Source organism: Xiphophorus hellerii, chromosome 20 (genome assembly GCF_003331165.1).
Source record: "Xiphophorus hellerii strain 12219 chromosome 20, Xiphophorus_hellerii-4.1, whole genome shotgun sequence".
NCBI lineage: Eukaryota > Metazoa > Chordata > Actinopteri > Cyprinodontiformes > Poeciliidae > Xiphophorus > Xiphophorus hellerii.
In genome coordinates, this window is record NC_045691.1 from 7,367,002 (window position 1) to 7,373,457 (window position 6,456).

The window sequence follows — 6,456 nt, forward strand, 5'->3', positions numbered from 1 at the left end:
CTTGTTATCTTGGCAGAGACTGGCCCTTTCTCAACTTTTTCACCATGTAGTGTTTTGTTGCAGTGTCTGAAAATCATGTAGTGAACAACTTGCTACAAAATGAACCAAAAGCCCAAAACAATTACTTCTGCTGTGAAGCAGGACTAATCATAGGCAGAGCTCGCCAAGGCTGTCTGAGGCCTTAAAGAGAATTTTATTGGGAGTCCACCAGCTACTACAGCACCATTTTCCTTTAATGTTGTTAATACCTGATCTGTTTTTAATTATGTGGAAAAACACAACTTGCTTTATATTCTATTAGATATCTTTTATTCTGATTTTAAAAAAAAAGAATCAAATAATTTTTCCTACAGTCATAATAAGGAGTAAAATAGTCAATTTATAAAATGAAATCAAGGTTCTACAGGGACACAATCAGCCATTCAAGCATACATTAGAAAATGTTGCACAAGCCTGATGGCACAGCTTCCAGACCACTGAAGCATTTAACCAGAAAATCTCTATCTAATTAAACATTACAAAAAGGGAATCAAGACAGAAACCATTAAACACAGTGAAAGTAACTTGATTTGTTCCCCAATAAATAATAATAAAAAAAAACATTCGCACAAAATTTTCAACAACAACAATACGTTTTTATTCCATCAAAACAATTCAGATTTGCACCTGCACATGGTCCTCAATTCTGCTTTTGGGATTCTTCCAGCGCTGCAGCTTGGTTGACTGAAATGCAATGCTGCCATCTTGTGGCCTTTGGTGGATATTCACAATGTAGCTGAAGCAAAATGTTGATTTTCCCTCCACATTGTAACCGATTTCAAATGGTGCTAGACATGATGGAAACTCTGAACACCAGAGGAAAACGGTCAGCCTTGGTTAGAGGGTTGGAAGAATGAATTCCTATTATCTTGTCTATTCAATAGCTGATGCTTAAGATTTGTAGAGCCATGCAGTCTGTCAATATGCAACCCATTCCTGGCCCTATTTTAAATTGTTTTGAAAATCACCATCACAAACCAAACAGCAATCCTACACTGATTGCTAAAGTGAAGTCTGTTCCCGCTCAAGAACACCGATTTCAAATGGTGCTAGATGGGATTTTAGACTCTAAGACACCATCTGAAACCAGTTCCCTGGGGAGGAGGACTTTAAAGCCGACACAGCTTCTGGCACACCTGGAGGGAAAGAAACTAATGTCGTTGTTTTCAACATGTTTTATGATTTATCTGCAAGGATGGACCTAGAAATGCAGCACCTTCACTTTTGCATTGTCAGAACACTTTAATCAACATCGAACAACATCAGTGAAAGCTTCATTGACCTACTGTCAGTCTTATATTCTTTCTTTTTTTTATTCTGTTCTTCCACTTATCAAATAGGGCAGGAGAATGCTGTTGGCATTCTCTTGCCTGTTTGTTTTTTGTTCTCGCTGAATTACAGTAGGAAGCTATTTTATCTCCAGAGAATGCTGATCTACTTTTTACTTTTATGAAAGTATGAAAAACAAACTGCTCCTCGTTGTCTTAAGCAGCCTTCAAGGTTAAGTATAGAGCTGCAATTTCACTAAAGAATGTATGATAATGAAAAACTAAACACAAGCCTGTATTTTTTTTTTTTTTTAGAAATAGATGTCTATTTTTCAAAACAGACATCTACATCTACATGTACACTATGTAATTTGGGCATAGTCCATAGTGTACTATGGCCAATATAAATATTTTTGTTGAAAAATAGGCAAGCTGATGATGTTTCAGGTTTAAGTTTCTTAAACCTAAAAAGGAAACAGACACTCAGCTCAACGTTTTAGCAGCTTGTTAGTGCATCAGATGGCCAAGTTCTCGGGATGGTAGGGCATAGTAGCAAAATGGAAACACAGATCAAGCCTGGCAGAAACTGTCAGTGAATCACGGTGTGGAAAAATAGATCTTTCCCACAGACTTCTTTGTCAGGCATGATGGCATATACTGTGTTTTCTCCTGGGGCAACTTCAGCCATCCGGTGCTGCTCCTGGTCCAAATGGGGTCGAATGTAATTGAAGTCAGAAAAAACAGGTTCTGGAAGGAGTAAATAAAAGTGTTAACAAGCGGTGTCTGACTGAATGAGAAACTGATTCTGGTATTTCTTTTATTTTGAAATAACAGAACACTCACTGAACTCTGTAGGTCTGGCACTAAATGTGGAATGATCCTGGCCTGCCAGCGCCTCCGGCTCCTTGTTATCCTGTTGATGGAAAAAACAACTACTCCAAACTTTCATGTGTCTGTTGGTTACTTCCTAATCTCTTCTTCGCTATTAGTTTAGTGTCATGGCTTCTAAAACAAAAACTACTGCACTGGATTTTGAGGATGTATTTTGAGGAGTGGTAATCAAATTGGGCATTTCATTACTGCCACGTAGTCCTACGGATGTGTGCCTTGGCCAAAAATATTCTCGCATTCGATAGAATCTGCCACTATTTACATGTCTCCTGCGTCAGCTTCAAGAATAACTCAGGCAGCCATTGTGGTTTAAAGGCTGCAGCACTTCTTACATCCATCTCCTTCTCGTTTATTATGATGAGCCACGTAACATTGGGGTCTGAGAACGTCACTGTGCGTTCCTCCCTCCTGCTCCCTTGTTCTTTTAACTCCAAGCCCTTTCACCCTTTCTTGTGCGAGCAGAGGCTTCTCACTGCATCGAAGCTGTTTTATTTTTTTCTGCCGAGTCACCTGACCATCCACTGCTTGTTAAAGGCACATCAGCCCCTTTAAAAATCAAAACAAAAGGAACTTACGCAACCATTAGTTTGATTTGGAACGACATCAAACTGAATACACTGCTCACTTTTAACACAGAACAGATGGAAATAAAACAAAAGAATTCACTTAAAGTGAAATAATAGAAGCAAACCAAATACATTTTTGTTTAAAAAAAAAAAAGACTTATTCTGGTGCTGTCTAACCAGCTTTGATGAACAAATACATCACTGCATTATGCAGTGCAGGCTGTCAGTAGGTAATTGATGTCACCAGTAGAGAGTCACTGGGTTTGGTCCCATTGGAACAGGTGACGTAAAATCAACAGTGAATGCCTGCATATGTGCAACCTTGTGTTACGTGTGCATAACAGCATGGGGCGGAGCAGTGTGCATGTGTGCACGTGTAAACAGTGTAGGTGGTTAATCCTCTTACAGATTATAGGTCCTAATTTATCAGGAGTGAGAGAGGCAACCTTATCAAGGTAATGTGTTTTTAAACTACCTCCTGACAATTGTGCAGCAAAGTGAGTCAAGATGTGAATCTGAAGACCTTATTTGACAAATGTTAATTTGTAAGTATACATATATACAGTTTTAATTACACTGATTAATCTGAAAAACAATCACATGATGCAAAAGTACCAATCAGATGTCACTTCCTGATGACTCGGCCCATTTGGAAGAAAAACTCAAACACACCAAATGTTTGGATCATAAAAGGATCTTGAGTTTAACCTTCTGAGTTGCATCATTGTCTCTTAAGGGGCTAGGGATTGTGAAATATTTGTAGAAGTGAGAGCCTCGACATGCTCAGAACAGCCTGACACTGTTTGTTCGACCCGAATGCACAATGGATGGAAATAACTACCACACATCGAGGAGTTGATTTACATGTTGTCACAATCTTTTGGCTCCTATGCTGCCAGCTGGGATATATCGGATGTTTTGTTGATAAAGAAGGTGGCGTAATGTGTTAAGCTAGCTGCTTCAGGGCATCTTCAGAAAGTAAACTGGGTCTCCAGTTTCTGAAACTGGGAGCACCTTTATAAACACAGAAGGGACAAAAACAATCTTATTTGCCTAATTTGCAACTTGATGTCCATTTTAGGTACTCAGAAGACAAGCCTACAGAAAGAAAAACAAGCAATTAAATAATTGGAGCACAGAGCGGCCTCTTGGGTTACATCACAGTTGCTAACTGTGATCCAGAACTGTTTGGAAAACAGTTCTGGATCACATAAGGTGTCTACCTGCGAACAAATGCTGCCTCACACTTGTCTATTAATACACCGTCATGTAGCAAGGCCAGCAGTGCACCGGGTTTAATTTTAGCACTGTCATCTCTCGGCCCTGTGCCACTTCCCATTCTATAATCTGAGCGTAGGAGGGATCTGTTTTGAGAGCCAGTGGGTCGCTCGCCATTTTCTCTGATGGTCTATGTTGCCCACAGGTGATGCTGGCCCTGAGCTGCAAACACATTTTTCAGGATATTCACAGTGCTACTTTAGTCTTTGAAGTATGTCTTTGCTCATTTTAAACCAACAGCATCAGCTGAATTTTAAGCAGAGACTGCGTTCTTGTTCTAACTACATCTACTGCTGGCAAAATTTGCCCCCAAAACTGTGATTAAAACTATGTTGTGTCTATTTGCTTGACTTGAGAGGCTGCACCTCACCGCAAAAGGATAACAAAATAACTATTGAGGTCACACTTCCTTGTTTGGGAAACTGGGTCACTTGTTCCACTGGTCAGCCTAGAAACTCCCGGTAAACATGATGGCTGATCCTCACAAGCCATAAAACATGGAACAATGCGGTTTTCCAGGCCAGCTCACCTAATGTACGGCACATAGTATAATATATGCATTTGAAAACATGTAAAAACATAGTGGCAAACCTTGTCACTTAGTCTCTGATCGAATTATACCTCTTACTGGAACCTTGATGTGTTTGGTTAAAAACTGCCATAATACCATTACCTCCAGGAGTCAAGTTTCTATTCAGCGAACATAATTAAAGCTCTAAAGGTATTCTTCCCTCCCTTTCTCTCTCTCTCTCAGCCTCTCTTCTTACATTTGCTTGCCAGTGGTTTTGCAACTCATAAGCTCTATTGGTGATTCAGCTGATGACTGAACAAATCCACTCGACAGGATGGTGTTAGCCGCCCCTACCTTTCTCATTTTCACCTCAGGCACTGTGATAAGTGACGAAGCTCTTCGTTCCTATCTTTTTTTGGCAGGTGAGCAGCAGGAAGCACCACACCTTCGAACATCACAGTTGAATCAAGTTAAATTAGAGGCCCGCAGTGTATGTGCCACCCACAATAGTGTCACTTCATAAGTTACTTTTAACTCATTTTGTGCCATGTAGGGATGATTTTCAATGTCTAAGGGAGTAAATTTGCTAAGTGGTTCACAACTAAATAGCAAAAGGAGTAAAATCAAGGTACAATTCAGCTGAAAAATAGCTTAAAGAATGTGCAATTCATTTTAATTTTATTAAAATTAAACGTGTTAAACAGACCAAGAAAGACAAACAATGAGAAATAAAGAGGAGTGCAGCAGATCATTTGGTCCAATTAGTATTTTACTCAACAACGCCCCCTACATTCGGGAAGCACATCTTGTTTTGAACATATCAAGTGCGCACTATAAAGACAGATTACTATTTCAGACTCTTGAGATCTGTGTGACGCAGCAAAATCCTGATAGACAACGGAAACTTAAATAAAGCTGCGTCATCACTGAGTTTGTATTTCCTCTGAAAAGACGCGAACAACAGCACAGTCCTCTCGCATCGAATTTAAACCACGTTTAATTGCGTATCTCAAGAATGAGTATTTTTCTTTTATTTAATAACAGTGTCGTGGAATGTCGGTAACAGAATAAACATAGCCCGTAAGGCCACGGGGCGGTGAATGATTGTGGTAATATGTACTGCGTAACATCGTTCTCTCCCACAACAGGATTACGCACTATCCATCTCTTGCGCAGCATCCTATTCCGAGCTCTTCCTTGACACGCCATCCCTGCCGATTCCACGCTTTGTTTACATCCACATTTAGTCATTAAAATCGGACAAAAGTCGACTTTTAGAGCAACAACAAGCAGACTGACATGCCGTCGCAGCGAGTTTCATCCCTCGCAGTGGAAATTCCCACTGGATTTCATGTGGCTTGTCGGACTTCACGCTGACGCAGTTTCATTTACCTGTTGTCATACCGATGATGAAACATCAGGATTATTTTAAAAAAAGTGTTCAGAACCGTTCTCATTACAAAGCCCCAGCCTATACACGGCTTTAAATAAAAACACTTTTATTTGCTTTCATGAAACATCAAGCAACTCTTTCCCGAGCGCCTCCAGGCTCTGATTCTTACCTTCTCATCTGGCGCTCCGGTGGTTATGAATTACATAGTGGTATTCTCTACGCAACCTACGCAGTATTATGTCGCTTCGACCATGTAATAACACAAATAACTTACGTGTTTAGCTCAAGCCTTTCCTCCATCTGTGCTGAAGAAATGTGTGCCTCATCCTGGCCGGCGCCACCCAGTTCCGGCCCTCGCTGAATATTCACTCCGCCAGGTTCCCGTTTTGGCCTTATTCTGGATATTATCAATCTCAGAGCGCATGTTTGTCACAGTGTATCCCCTAACAATTTTCCATAGCGCAACATGGGAACCCCGCCCCTGACACTCCTCCGATCACTGATTGGCTG

General features: G+C 40.5%; 1 long non-coding RNA gene across 2 annotated transcripts; it reads right to left on the reverse strand.

Moving 5' to 3' along the window:
* Positions 1 to 359: 359 nt before the first annotated feature.
* On the reverse strand, positions 360 to 6,456 carry LOC116710343 (uncharacterized). Of its 2 annotated transcripts, none has more exons than XR_004337083.1 (3): positions 6,221 to 6,456; positions 2,151 to 5,945; positions 360 to 2,054 (listed from the first exon to the last, which is right to left on the reverse strand). It is a non-coding gene; the product is annotated as an uncharacterized LOC116710343 (long non-coding RNA). The 2 variants fall into 2 exon arrangements; XR_004337082.1 differs by having other exon boundaries at positions 2,151 to 2,220; positions 6,221 to 6,436.